The sequence below is a fragment of the Epinephelus lanceolatus genome, chromosome 1, assembly GCF_041903045.1.
Source record: "Epinephelus lanceolatus isolate andai-2023 chromosome 1, ASM4190304v1, whole genome shotgun sequence".
NCBI classification, from domain to species: Eukaryota; Metazoa; Chordata; class Actinopteri; order Perciformes; family Serranidae; genus Epinephelus; species Epinephelus lanceolatus.
In genome coordinates this window covers 20991965-21008283 of record NC_135734.1, presented here as the reverse complement: position 1 = coordinate 21008283, position 16319 = coordinate 20991965, and positions in this window count along the sequence as shown.

Here is a 16319-nt window from a genome sequence, read left to right as displayed (position 1 = left end):
TGATGATACAGAGGGATTTCTTTTGTATGAGTCTATACTTTGTAAAACCCTGTAACGTATACCTTTAAAAAAGCCATCTCCTTGATTTACAGGCCTTTCCGTGAAAGAGCTCTTACCGAGCGGGCCAGTGCTTCTGTAATTGGTCCCTTGACTGCGAGAGAAACTCTGATTGGCTACAGAAGTAAAGAGAGTAAAAGCTCTCTGGTAGTTTGACCTGGCTGATGCATGGGACTCAGCTGAAGGGGGTTCATGATCGTCATCCTGAGTGGATGAGTGCTGCTTCTGTTTTCCATCGATGAGAAGGCAGAAGAGAAGAGGTTGAATCCTGATTGAGCTCCCAGAATACTTAAATCACACCTCAAAGAAGAGAGGCAGGTTCAGGACACAAAACCAGGAGGTTTTTGATCTGTTGTAAAAAAACACCACGGTACAGTGTACTTTTAATTGAACCTAAATGAGTGTATAATAGATACTGCATTAAATCAGGTTACTCTAATCATTTAAAACTGGAGCCTGATAATTACACAGCAATGACAGGAGCTCACTTAAGTAAACACTTCAGGTAAAATACATTTATTTAGGTATTAAAATGACTGGCATTGATGGCAAACATAAATATACTTTAATCAATATGTATTTTAATAAGGAGCCATTATTAGGTAAGTCATCTTTACCACAGTGACTTATTACAGGTTACAACAAGGAGGCTGTTCATGGCATCACAACGTGACTGATTAGCTGAATAAATTACTGAGAAATATTTGTACTGTAATGACTTGATGTTTGTGAGTAATGTGTTTTTGTCTAAATGTTAACATCTTGTGTCGCCATTATTTACGCCCCATGGCCAGTGGAATGTTGCCATGGTTTCCATTATATAACCGAGTGCCTTGAGAAAAACAAATAATAATATCCTTCACACTTAATTATTTCCACTCATTCCGCTGTGAGATTTGTTGCATAATTTAAATGGCGACAATTATTTTACACTGTGGACAAATTTATTACCTCCACCAAGGAAGTTATGTTTTTGTTTCGGTTTGTTTGTCTATCTGTCAGCAGGATTACAGAAAAACTACTGGCTTGATTTCATGAAACATGGTAGAAAGGTTTAACACAGGCCAAGGATGAATAAGAAACTCTGGAGCGGATCCAAATCCTGGGGTGGATCATAAATTATTTTTCACTTTCGTTAACGTTGTGAGAGAGAGCATTTGGCCTTGACAAAAGTCTGCGCTCTCCAAATGTCCTTCCAGGTAAATATGTTATGGGTCACAAACATAAAATAACAGTGTCTATACCAACATGTTCTCATCCCAACTTGTCAAATATCACCACTTGGTCAGTGGACTTTCATGTTCACATATGACGCGCTAGATATTCTCCTGCGTCTGTTGTTGATGTTCTGGGACACCATGTCAGTTTATGCTTGTTACATGCATTGTGTCCCTTCAAAGTACACTCCTGTTTTCACAGGAAATGTGCAGTTTCTGCTCCTTAGATGCATACAGTCTTTTTAAATTAATTTACATCATCAGTAAAGCATGATTTATACTTCTGCATCGAATCAACGCCGTACCTACTCTACGTAGGCACTATGTTGAGGCAGAGCCTACGCCATAGCCTGATGTGCACCTCCTCGGAAATGTAACTACATGTTGCAGTGACACAGACCTCCTGTTTTATAAACTGAAACCATTTCCCTCAGTGGAAACAAAGCTTTTATTCACTTTAATTTCACAGTTGAGAAACGATAAATTGTGAAGACAATAAAGCCCCTGCAGAATAACATTTTAAGTCTTGTGTGTGATTTATCCTGGCTTCATATGAGTTGAGGAAATCTCTGCTCGTCGCTAGGCTAATTTATACAATGTAAAATGTCATAGGCTTGCGCTTGTGCTAAGCATGTTGTGTTAGTTTGGAAAATGTGTTTAGTATAGGACAGCTGTTTTGTCTGTGAACCTTGTGAGTTGTAATGGAACTGAATTTTGTAACGTTACCTTTGTTAATCATTGCTGAAGTCGCAGGCTTTATATAAGTAAAGGAAATGTCTGCTAGCTGCTAAGCTAATTACTATGTTAAATGCCATAGGCTTGTGCTAATAACATTAGCATGTTGTATTTGTGGGGAAAATGTGTCCAGCAAAAGACAGGTGCTTTGTCTGTGAATGCTGCGAGTTACAATGAAGATTTGTGTACGTGTGTTGTCACTATTAAGCCATGTTTAATGTGTGTTTTGGGTGTGTTTTAAATCAACTAAACTTAACAGCACTTCACAGAAACCCCAACCTGATCTCACAGAAATACGTGAAATGACCACGACCTCTTAACACCGCATTCCGTGGTGGCAGCACGTAATGGGTTGAAATTACGTGCTGCCACCTCGAAAACAATGCCAATGTAAAGTCAATTAGGATCTTCTCCCATGGTGGACACACGGATTCCCTGATTCAATCACGTCACGTCAACCTCGTTTTCCTCAATGATATCTTTAACATTCCTGTATACACACAAAAACGCGGAAGTGTTCTTGATATTAAAATGGCAAATATATTCCTCTGTTATAATTTCCCACCAATAATAATAATAATAATGATAATAACGTGATAGTTCGGCTGTTCTAGATATTTGTTATAGCCTATTCAAATATTCAATCCCAAAAACGCTGTTTCTAGAGAACTTGCTAAACTATCTGAAATGAACCATCATGCCTACTTTTTCTTAACATATTTCATCTAGGTGCAGTGTCATTACTAGTTCAGCTTTACTAGACATTTGATATATTCAGTAGATGTATCTTTTTACGACCCTGTTTTACAAGCCGCAAAAAAACCTACCATCCCAAAAAATGCCGTTTTTAGAGTACTATCTAAAATAACTACGATTAGCCAACATCCTTGCTTTTTTTCTTAACATAGTTAATCTAGGTGCAGTGTAATAACTACTTCGGCTTTACTAGATATTAGATTTATTCAGTAGATCTATCTTTTTACAACCCTATTTTACAAGCCGCAAATGAACCTACTGTCCCAAAAACGCCGTTTCTAGTGTATTAGCTAAAATATCGAAAATTAGCGGACATCTTTACATTTTCTTACCATAGTTCATCTAGGTGGAGTGTAATAACTCGTTCGGCTTTACTTGATATTAGATATATTCAGTAGATATATCTTTTTACAAGAACTTTTCAGAAGAACTACAACTATGTTGCTGATATGTATCAAACTGCATGGCGCGGTCCCAGGGAATTGTAGTTTTTTAAAAATCTAAGTGTTTTTCCCAGATTTGGAAGTTGTAAATATTGAATTGAGAGTACACTGTGGACTTTAAGGGGATGGTAAACACATTTGTGAAATCAGATTTTAAATATCTAATTTCTAAATGGGTGAAAATTAATTTTATCCATATTTTACCCATATCTGACAGCACCCACAGTTGTTGACTACACTCACATGATAGCTGAGGTCAAGAGCTCTCTATAACAGTTGGTCCCATGTCTGTACCCCCTTTCGTTGCTGAGTTATAAGCCCTCAAACATGCACTGAGGTCAAGGTTCAAAGGTCAATGGCTGAAAGCAGGAGCCATGTAGAATCTTCATACTGACATATGTTACTCTCCAGATTGAGACCTTTCCAATGATGTATTTGGTTTAGCTCTACGACAAAGTTTAGATTTTTTCAATTTTTGGACACAAGCCATGCCAGGTGTAGTTTTAGAGAGCACTTTGAAGGTCCAGTGTATAAAATGAGTTTTTGTTTGTTTCTTTGCTTGTTTTTTTCTTTTTTACTGTAGATAGTTACTAACATGAGTCATCCTCAGACAATACAATACTACTAAAAAGTAAAACCAATAATAACAATAATGAAATAAGCAAAAATAATATTAAAATCATATTGAAATGTTAAAATCTATTTACAGAGTGGAATGGTAGCCTAATAGATAACTTAGATAATATTTATTATTGTTTAGACACTTTATTATTGCTTAGATACTATTTAGCCTATTATTGTATTTAGTTATGATAAAAAAAAATAAAAAATTACAGACTATAGGAGACAACCTCTTCAGTGTCTCACGTCAATGAATTAACACTATTTGTCGGCTTTTTATAATGCCTTTTTTTTTTTTTTGCTGCTGTCTCCAGTTGAGAGTGGTGATTTGCTAAATACATTCTACAATTATAATTAGATTAACATTTGGTCTATAATATTGTTGGCTATATTACGCATTTTAATTAAAAAACACCGAAATAATTACTTTTTTTTTATTGATACTCCTCTCTGACACACACACACACACACACACATTGAACACGCGATTGAATGAATGAATGAATGAATGAATGAACATTGGAAGTGGTTCAGCCACAGTCCCGCTGGCTGGCGTGGTCACATTGAGATTACATTTGTTTTTTATTACTAACAAAATGTTTTATATTGACCGTATGAATGGTTTCGTTTTCAAATAAATATTTGGAAACGAAAATATGCTTTGGTGTACTTTTACAGAGTTTTGCAATATGTATATAACCTACCTATATCTAAATGTATAATTTTCAGCAGCGGTTTGTGTGACAGCTGCCACGGTCGGAGGTATAACCAGCGGGGCAGCCGCTGGTTCTGTGGTGCTGGCTTGGGGTCCACTCTCCCCTGGTGGAGTGGAGGGTGGCCGGGTTGCCAAGGGCAGACGGCTCCATGTGATGGTGTTTCCTCTGTGGTTCTTCTGTGCTCAGCCTTATTTTTATCTTCTTATTTATTTATTTATTAGTGGCGTTTGGATTCAGTTACGGCAGACGGATGGCAATCTGAAATGGAATGAAGCCCACAGACGGCCGACAGCAGCTACAAAACAGTAGTGGAACGCGCCCCATCCGCCCACAGCACAATGCTCTTAAAGCCCCACGCTATCAAAAGCTGGCAAAATACATTTATTTTATTTTATGGCCTTGACATTAACCTGTCATATTGTTGCCATTTTAATATCAAGAACACTTGTGGAATGTTAAAGATATCATTGAGGAAAACGAGGTTGACGTGACGTGATTGAGTCAGGGAATCCGTGTGTCCACCACGGGAGAGGATCCTAATTGACTTTACATTGGCATTGTTTTCGTGGTGGCAGCACGTAATTTCAACCCATTACGTGCTGCCACCACGGAATGCGATGTTAAGAGGTCGTGGTCATTTCACGTATTTCTGTGAGATCAGGTTGGAAACCCTGCCGCCGATGAGTGGTTTGGAGGTGTAACTGCAGAGTGACACAGACACACCACCGTACAAGTGTAAATGCTGACAACAGCGTAGGCCACGTGCGAAGGTTACACTGTAGGCTCTGCATAGAGCTGACGTACAAGTATAAATCTGCCTTTACACTGTTATGTGTCACATACTGCCACAAAATGTGCCTTTTTGCGTTGCGTCTGATGCCTAAATCACTGACAAGAAGGGGCTTTCTACACAATCTCTTCTTAAAGGGCCAGTGTGTAATATTTGGCATGGTTTATTGTCAATCTGAATCTGAATCTGAATATTCTACCCATTAATATGTTTATACAAGTGTATGATCGCTATAAAATCAAATTTGTTTGGTTTTCGTAGCCTTATAATTATGCTTTTATATATATATATATATATATATATATATATATATAGCAAGGGCCTTGCTTTAGAGAGGTCGCCATCTTGCGCCGCCATGTATGTACGGCAGACCGAGTGGACAATCCAGCCAGCCAGAGAACGCGTTTCGCGTGTATAAATGAACCAACGAAGACAGCAGAAGGAAGGAAGAAGGAGGAGGAAACAGCAGGGAGTGTTAGTAGTTCGTAGATAGAGAGTAGTGAAAAGTTTTTTTAGTTATAAAGTTTGCGAATGGACCACACTTACCACGCAACAGGAGAGAATGAACCCGAACCGTCATCTGCGAGGAAAAGAAGACGCAACTTCACTCCTTGTGATGCACTCTCTGCTGCGCTTTCCCTCCTGATGATATATCTCCCCAACAATGGCAGCAGTAGCACCGAATCCCATTCTGTGCATTCAGCCTCTCTTCTCGCCCGCTCAGCATCAAACACATGGAGTTCCTCATCTGTATGCTCCGGCTCAAACAGGTATGGCTCTGGGTCTGTGTCCGCTACAAGAAACTCTTCAAAATCGCGTTCAAAGTCATCCATTGCAGCTACTATAGTCCGGAGATATTGCTAGGCTAAATAAATAGCTGAGCACTGTTTACCGGCTATGCTGTCAGTCAGTGTGCGGGCTGGAGGTTGGTGGAGCAGAGAGGGGAGGGGGGTCCCCACTTGGTATGGTAAACAAGTATGTATGTATGAAGTGTGTGTGTTACGCTAGAAGAGTCAGAGTTTGGGACGGAGTCTTTTACCCCCTGGAGTGTTACCGGAGTTTCTGGAGTGCTCAAATAAACGGGCCTTTTTCCCGAACGCTCCTCTGGTCTCCTGCTCGTGAGGGATTCATTACAATATTGTAACATGGTTTAGATTTCTAAATAAACATTCACCTCGTCGCTAGATAGACCTACTCCTGAAAAACTCGTGCGCAAGGCTTTTTGTCCCTACGAGGTCACCGTCATTTACCCGACGGGAGGGGTGAGCGAGTGAGCCCTGCAATCTAGAATTTGACCACTGATGTCACTGTTTTCAATGGTTTTCAACCCATTTTACACACTGGCCCTTTAAAGGTACAGTATCTTCTTCTTCACATGTTGTAGGAACAAGATGGCAAGATTTCTCGGTGTGTTGCATCAATATGGAGCTTGACCACTGATTTTCAGTTCATATCATCCAACTTTATGGAGGTGTGATATTAAATCACTGGATTGCCCCTTTAACACAGACAAGTCATGGTTGAAAAACATTAACTTTGATTAACAGAACTGAATAATAAAGATCCAGAATCTTCCAGAGAGATATGGCTAAAAAAACAAAACGTATGGAATGAGCTCATCAGATAAGATGCTATGGTTGCTGGACACTGTGTGTGATCTGTAAAATAACACAGTTGTCCTAAACACAAAAACAGAACAGAAAATGCACATTTTTCACATATAAGGGATATAAAGGAATAACATGCCTGCATTTCTATTTATTTAAAATTCAAAAATATGATATTTAGCCTCATTTGGCTTTATGAAGCAAATAAAATGCAGTAGAGGCCTATTAGTTTTATGAGCTTCATAGTAAATGCAGCTGGAAACCCATGTCATTGTGGAGAAAATCTACTTTCTATCAAAATTGCGACAGATAAAAGTACATGTATTTGTGTTTCAGCAGCACAAAATTGGTGCACAGCAATCAGGTACTGTGTGTGTCCCACAGTGTCATCTTGTGGCCAGTTTAGGACCCCACACCCTCCCTCCCTGAAATCAACGCTGTCTTGGAGCTGCGAGAACTGACAGTTCACAGAGTCAACACACCACTTCCTGAAGCAGACATACCGTCACCTCCCGTGCTATAACTACCAGCCTTGAGTGTGACTGATGCTCTAAAATGAGAGCAATCTGCCGTTTTCCGCCCTCATTCCCCCATTATAAAGCAGTGAGTTTCCTGCCGGGGTGTCACACATTCAACATCTGAGGCCAAGGACTCTGTCAGACAGAGACGGATCAATATGTCACCATAGGAATTTGTGTGTGGATGTTTGTGTGTATTTGTCATTGTCAGGGTCAGGAGGAGATGATGGTCTGAAGCTTCTTTGTTTGGGGTATTGATTGAGTCTAGCAGAGAGTAAGCTGATGTCACGCAGCAGCATGCTGGCTCAGGGTCAGTCATGTCGAGGTAAAACGCCCTCTACTGTTGTTTGGATGGCACAGGTTAAGAGGTTTACACAGTAAGGTTGAATTCTTTGCTAAAAGTACTTTTGATTGAATAGATCTTTTTCAGGGAGCAAGAAAGTGTATCTAAATGTGAGTAATGCTTCTTCCATATTTCAGATTTTTATCCCCCTGTATCTCAAAGAATAGCCCCATGCACCATCTTGAAATATTGAATAAGCAATAAACTTCCGAGTGATTTATCACGTACTGGAGATGAGTAGATAACTCTTATCGGTGGAGTTGAGCGCACTTAGCTTGCTTTTTTTTTTTGAAGGGAGCTCTGTGTACCTCTGAACACACATTCTCCTACTGCAGAGAGTTTTGTAAGGCCTGTGAGACTGACAGATAATTTAGTGAGTGATATAAAAAGTCTCCCAGCAAGGACGCAGAAAAGATGGGAGGCCCTGCGTGGGCCGATTCAGTGTTTACTACATGACTCATGTCCCTTCATATAAGCTGCACGCCTGTCCGACAAACACGCTCACACACAAACAACACATGGTTTGCTTTCAAGTTCCAGTTACTGCCTGACCACCGCATGATGCGTTCTTGCATAGCCCTTTATGCATCACTACATCAAAGTACCAGTTCATGTATAGCATGGCGGAGTTAAAGACAGGCTGCAGGGGCTGGACAGTCATCAGCAAAAAAAAAAAAAAAAACAAAAAAAAACAGCACAGAAATATGCTGAGCCGACACAAGTTAAGTGTTTTCTCACGACCCCTTTTCACGATCATTTTCCTCTTTTAACAGCAGCTTCTCTGTTATAACCACACTGCACAAGCTATGGTTAACAACAAAGATTTGTGTTGAGCTACAGCTTCTATTAGAGAGCACTGTACAACACAATGAGGCTGTGCTGCTATGTAAACTCCACACAGAGTCAACAAAACATTATACTATTGTTGAAATTAACTGGCTTAATTCAGTCCCAAATGTGTGGCTTTGGCATATATAATTGAGCTGCGACATTATCTAATGTACACAAACTGAATTGCTTACACATATTCGAACTCCACCGCAGGGGGAATTGCAAGGAGATCCACACAGCATGCTAATAAGCCTGCAGTCAGCCAAGAAAAACACAAACCAGATATACATCTGCGTTTTGACCTTGCCACTAGCCTGTAGCAGAAAACAAAGTAGAAATAATGAAAGGTACATTTGGAATAAACATTTCCACTAACAATGGCGTTTTGTGTGGCCTGATTATTGTCAGCATGCCCGAGCTGTGGAGAACATAGTCTGTTGGACTTTTGTTTTGTGCACAGCACTCAGATCTATAGTGGAACCAAACAGAGACTCGTCATGCTCTCTGTTTTAGGGCTTCTTCTTTGTTGCAGTAAAACAAAGGCTGTTTAGCTTCTTGGACAAAGACAGGCACACTTTGGTTTTACCGTGGTGGTTGTAAACTTCCTGTTTGTTGCAGTGAACTGGCGTGGAGCGGCTGACCAGAGGAAACTGGCTGCTTTGGAGTGGGCATGCAAAGGCGGTCATTACAGAAACCCAGGCTACATCCCTAACAAAGTAAACTGCTACAGCTGGAAAGGTCTAATGATGTTGAAGTGGTTTTGTGTTGTAAGATGGGACCTGTGGACTTCCAAGTTTGTTTTATTTTTGTTATTTGTATTTTTTTTTTTTTTTTTTTACCACTTGGGGGCAGCACAACAAGCTCTGAACTCTTGACATGTTACTACCTCATACAGTTAATACAGCGAACATGTTAGCAAACAGTTGGCGCTCTGTGTTGCATTCAGCAGACTGTATTCATTTAATCATATTTCTGAACATCTAATGAATGTAAGTACAATATTCATCTCACTTTTAGCTCAGTTTTGTTCTCCACCAACTCCTGAGGGAAATCTCCAGCTCTTTAGTTGTTAAATGCTTCACTATGTTCACCTGCTACTTACTACTGCTAGTCGTTTGTTCCTGGGGAAGTAGTGTAGTGTGCATGAGATGCATGCTGTGCTGGGAAAAAAAGGTAGACAAGAATCTTGAGAGTTAATGAAAAAAGCAAAGTGGGCCAAAAAACTGAAACAATGAGCTGAAAGACACAAAAACACTCAAGTGTAGTAGAGTAGTAGTTCAACTAAAGCATTAAACCTGCACAAGGTGGTACATCTTAGGCGCCAGCTGTGGTTCAGAAGGTTGAGCAGATCGTTTGCTAATTAGAAAATCGGAAAGTGTCCTTGGGCAAGATGCTGATCCCAAAACTGTGTGAATGCGTATGAATGTTTATCTGAATAGCAGGTGACACTCTGTATGGCAGCCTCAGCCATCAGTGTATGAATTTGTGTCTGAATGGATGAAAGTGATAAAGCGCTTTGAGTGTAGGGTAGAATAGAAAAGCACTACACAAGGTCAAGTCTATCAATCGCCCATCTTGAGATGTTTATGCTGACTCTGGCTGATCTGATGAGTATGGATATTATAATGACTTTCACCTCAACCTTGAAAGCTTACAGAAGATTCTGAATCAAAGGAGCTCGATAAAAATGAAAGAGACAGTGTGCCTCAACACCATCATCATCAAAAAGAGAGAATATTTTTTGAAGAATAGTGTGCATCCCTTTGAGTTTAGAGACTTGTGGAATCTGTACCAAAGAGCAAAAGGATTAGTTCATTTCAGTATAAACAAGGGGTCAAATGAAGTGTAATTTAAAATGGCTCACTCAAGTTGGCAACTTAACCCCAACAGATGGCTGTTTTCAGCAAGCTCCGATAAATCCGCTGTAGTGGAACTATCCAGCACCAAATGGCAAACAGATAATGAGTTAGAGACCAGCAGATGAACGCAGGGAGCTGGTTTTATTAAGATAGTGGCAACCAAAAAGGTAGGAGGGTAAATATTGGACTTTAAGGTCCAGTGTGTAGGATTTAGGGGCATCAGTTGGCAAAAATGGTTTATAATTTTCATAACAAATTATTTGAAACTAGGAACCGTTGTGTTTTCATTACCTTAGAACGAGCCGTTCATACAAACAGGTCATCTTCCACAGTGTCCACCATGTTGTTCTACATTAGCCCAGAATAGACAAATCAAACACTGGCTCTAGATGAGGCCATTCACATTTTTTGCATTTTTATGTTGGCCACCATAGTTCCCCTACACGCTTGGACAAACAGGGTAAAATGATATTGTTAGAAAGGAATATCTGTTTTGCAAACTCACCGTTAGATACCACTAAATCCTACACACTGGACCTTTATATGCAGCAAATGACGGGAAAAAACGTCTCCAAATAAGTTCTAGTGTTGCTCTTTGTCAGCTGGGTGTCAGTAGGCAGTTGTTTGATACTTGCTATTGACATTATAAGATGATAACATGTCAGATGTGTGTGACGTTTATGGCTGTTGTGGAGTTCTGTCCCCTAGTGGCCAAAAATGATTAATGCAGCATTAAATAAATATATGGTTTGGCATCAGTTGCCTCCTTTAAACCAATACTGTACCCTAAAGCCTCTCACCTATATGTGATGCACATATAATTACGTTTCTGCTTTTATAGCATGGACAGAAATAAATCAATTCAGTTAAATGAGTCCAGCTTTAGAGGTAAGACACTGCAGTTACCTGACATTCCACATTAATCTTCCCTTCCTTTCCTGTCTCTCCAACCGCTGAGGACATCTTCAATCACCGTGATTTGTGAGACTAACGCTGCAAACAACACAATCCATGAGGTTGTATCTCAATGACAAATGTCCTTGAATGCATGATGTGTGGTATTTCATGCTATGTGTTTGACACCTCTGAGCACCAATTTTCCACAGTGAGAAGAGGACAAATACGATCAACGACGCCGGCTGATCTCTTGGTCTCTCTGTTTCTCTCGTTGGAAAAAAAGAGTGGAATTACCATCAGTGGTAAATAGACTGTCAGAGGCCCACAGGCCCTGGAAAAATACATGACACACCAGCTGGGAGACCACAGAGTAAGTGCACATTTACTGCTAAGTTTATCATTATTATGAGCCTGTTTTATCACCTGAGACTCCAGCAGAACAGTTTCTGCGATTTACCTAATGCTAATCTTACAAGGAAAACCCTTGTGGTGTTGCTGTGGAGGCACAGTAATAAAGCACACAGCGGGGAGACAGAGGCAGTGATGGAGATAAAGAAAAAGCAAATGTAATATTTTAGGCCCCTTAAGGGAAGTCATTGCCACAAAGTAAAGTTTCTGTATAGCGCATTTGAAGATACAGAAGCCTCCTACAGGAAGACTGACTTGTGCTAAAGGGGTGGAAGATAACTGGAAAAAGAGGAGGGGGGAATACTTTTGACCATAAATTGTGACTGATCTTTTTCAGTTGGGACACATTAAAAACTTCATGTACAAAGACAGGAAGAACAAACAGTGTGTTTCCCGCCTCACTTTACTAGTTTGTGTCATGAGCCAAAAAGATTTGATTCATAGGATGTTCTGTTGAGTAATAAAACTTTAACAAATGATGAAATACACCTGCACAGAGGCATGTGCACTGGGCGGGAGTCAATGTGTGTCAAGTGTTGAGCCAGGTCGGCGGGACCGGTGTGTGTGTGTGTGTGTGTGTTCCTTCCATGAATTCTTCCCCGCTCCGTATCGCATCCTCTGAGGGTAAGTGTGAGTAAGCACGTGTATGTCCAGGATGTGACGTCTCCCAGCGAAGAGGATGAATGAAGATTGTGAAAGGGTGGGTGCGTGTGTGAGCCACTCTAGGGAAGGGAGAGGTGACCTCCCATCACACCCAAACACCCCACCCTGTCCTGGACAATGCAGGGGGCGTTGGGCTTGTGATTAATAGCAGAGAACATGGCTGTGTCATACCTGGAGCGGCCGGATGGGTTGTGTAAAACGCCTGTTAGCTTGGACGTGGACTTTCCCATGCAGTCTGACTGGAAAATGCATCCTGGAAGGACCTTTGGAGCCACAAGACCGGGGTGGGAGGGGGCTAGACAGGGGTAATTTATAAGTCCTGATTCCAAAAATAGAGAGAGGCTGCATGTTTTGATTAAAACTCTGTCCTGAATTTTCTTCTATTAGCAGTAGTCTTTGGGTAAACTGAGGCCATCTACATCTTTATCACGTTCTTAAAAAAGCTGAGCTGGCTGGTGCCTCAGCTGAGACTGAGGGGCAGAGCTGACCAGCAGTCTCAAGGAAGTGACAGCCTCCCTGGGCAGCATGACACAGTATGTAGTAAGAGAGGGTCACACAGCGGGACAAGGGATGTAAACCATGCCAGTTCTGTGGGAAAACAGCACTGAGCATGCTCGGCGACCCCTGTTGACCAGCCTCTCCGCAGTCTGATGGGGATTTCTCCGGAGTGAGACCCCAGAGGACGCTCCACTGCTTCGCCTGCTGTGCAGAAAGAAATGGAAAATCACACAGAAAATCACAGTCTCTCTTGTCACACAGTATTTTCATGTTTAACTCACAAATTAAACAGAGATGTAATTCGTTTAAGAGCATGTGTGCATGATTGCGTAGATGCCCACTGCCTGCATTATTATTTGTAATCCTCTTGTATTATGTTTATCTGTCAAACCATCTGTGTGTCTGCATGTGCCGAACATTAAGTTCTGTACAAGGAGGACGATAAACTTGTGGTGATTCTTCCCAGACTCACAGAGTGAACCCTCCGTTCTCAGAGCGTGCGCGCAACCCTGCGTCTGCCCGGATATTTCCCGCCCATATTTTACCCCTGCTGACGTAGCAGGCCTGTGAACGCCTCTGGCACTCGAGTGCTTTGACGTCTGCTGAATTCAGGAGTTTACAACTGTCCCCTGGGTATTGTTTCTGTTACAGAGTCTGACACAAGAACAGCATCAGGGCGACGTCACTGTATTTACCGTAGCTACTGGAGCTGCTGTTCAACATGTGGGTTATTTTAACATGGTGTTCTATCTGAGGTTTGACTCAGAGCCCCAGTGAGAGGAAGTTCTTGTTACTTATTTATGGGAAATTTTGAATAAAAACAGATTGACTTTTTGTATTAAAATTTAATGAACTTGTGAATTCCTTTCCATTTTTAATATAAATCAAAAATATATTTATATGAATGGATATTTCAAATATTTCAGTCTTTACAGAAACAAATGAAGAAGGCAGCTAAGGAAATATTTATGAAACCTCTCAACCGTAAAACATGCACTAACTTGAGCATTTTGAGGCTACAAATGGACTGCATCTTTTCCTACACACACCCAACACACACACATTCATCTCGCGTTTGTATATTCGGGTAAGTCACCCCTGTGTGCCGCCGGCTGACCTCTCTGTCTGCCAGTGATGATGTCAGACACAGAGGTCACCAGGGGTTATCACAGCCGACTATCAGAGCAGTTTGGGCCTTGAGTGTTTGAACGCTCCCATCAGACTGACAGTGGTCAAATAAGCCACTCCATGCTAACTCAGCATCCCCCTTCACACACACACACACACACACACACACACACACTGGATGAAGTCACCCTTGAGCACTAGCAGAGCTCCAGATTCTGGACTTGACTTGTGTGGCAAGTCTGTAGGCAACGTTTGGCTTTACGCTCTACAAAGCTTTTTAATGTGACCTTTGACCTTCATGATCTGTAACTCCAGTGATGGGGCCCTCTACAGATGTAAGTGAGCACTCTGCAGAGTTCATGATGTTTGCCAGGAGCCCTCTGATGTTATGGTAAACTTGTAAAAAGCTGATGGGGATGATTGTAGGGTGGTTTGAGATGGGTGAAGCTTCTCAGGGTCATCAGGTTTTGTTGATTGGGGTCTTAAAAGATTAGGGCATCAGGAGTCTGGATTTGCAGACCGTTTGCAGTCCCTCCCTCTTTAACATTATTCTTATTGCTGCTGTTTAGCATTTGCTTCATTTGGTAAAATGTTGAAGAGCAAATTGTCATTTACAGCCTGCGAGGGTAGCAGCAGGTTTTATATCTGAGAGCATCACAGTTAAAGTGCAGCCTTGAGGAGTTCATTGCTTAAGAGCTGCACAGAAGCGTACATGCTGATGGTTTTATTCACATCCACCTTCAGATGATTTTAGTCTCCCATTACAGACTTGGTTTTTCACCATTAGGTGAGAAAAACATGACCAAAAACAACCACCTTGACTGATCACATTTATCTTTACTCCATCATGCATAATATTTGGCAGCTTCTTGCAACATGGAAAAGGATTGGGCCCATACAGATAGAGCAAAAAATAAAATGGTTTTATGAATGCATTTAGTAATGAATGAATTGTTGTGTCCTGCGAATAAAATTCTCAGTCAAAACATGTCGAATAAATAAACTGAGAAATACTTATTATTAAAGGTGCAGTATGCAATTTTGGAGAAAGACTGACTGACTCATTCCCAGGTTGTCAAATACTGACCCTTTGGGTTGATAGTCAGACTGAAAAACAGGAATGAGACTCAACAGTCACCTTTCTCTCCTCACAATCATATACTGCACTGAGTTTTTTTGTTCTTTTTTGGTCAAATGATGTCCAAAGATATCTGACACATGCATTGCACAATTCTACTTTGATTACTAAAGGTAAAACCCCTCATTTTAGTGTGAAAGTTTATTCTTGAACTTGGGAACAGTTGTTTAAGAGTTTACCCTAAACCTTCAAATAAATCACTGAACTCAGCAGGCCTTTGATTTCTTTTACACAAAACTGTTGCTCAGCAAAGATGGGAAATACGAGATAGTATGAATATTACTTAGGCTTTAGGAATAAAAGTTAGGCTTCAAATAACATATCAGTTATGTGTTATGTTATGACACTAGTTTCACAGCACTTGAGGATTACGACACTGGGCATACTGATACAACACCACTTTATCCTGCTAAAACAATACTCACAACTTGGATTTGTTTTTATGAACACTTTGATTTGTTTGAACGATGGTCACTTACAGACTGAAGGAATATCACTAACTTACCAGGTGATCGAGGAATGGACACATATTCTAACTTTATGACAGCTTCAGAAGAAGGGAGTCACCACTTTTCGTCATGCAGGTAAATCTGAATGTCTCACGGTCTTCTCTGGTGCTCATGGTTTCAGTAAAATGAAATGAACCGAGGTAACGATGTGTAGCAACTCCATATTGACAGATGTTTAAACATTTATATTTGTATGTGTGCAATCTAAACAGATAACTAATGTTAGCTCAAGTGGGTTATCAACAATCCAGTTTTATACATCCAAATAACTTTTATAAAAATTAACTGCTTGGCAACCAGACCAGGTTGTGAAAGGCTTTTAAGTTTTTTTTAAAATGTGTAGCCACATCGGGCTAATAAAAGGGGCGTCTAATTGGGACCAGGCTTTTAAGCAAATAATAGCCTGGGCTGAATCAACGGTAAGTTGATTCAGTCGTCATGTAACCTAAGCACGGAACTTTGATCGTGTGATAACAGAGAATGTTGACTGAAAGCTCTGGAAAAGTACAAGTGAAGAATTCCATGTATCCTCAACGGTTCGAATTTCCAACAACAGTTTTTATGATATCTATGATTAGCACCCCT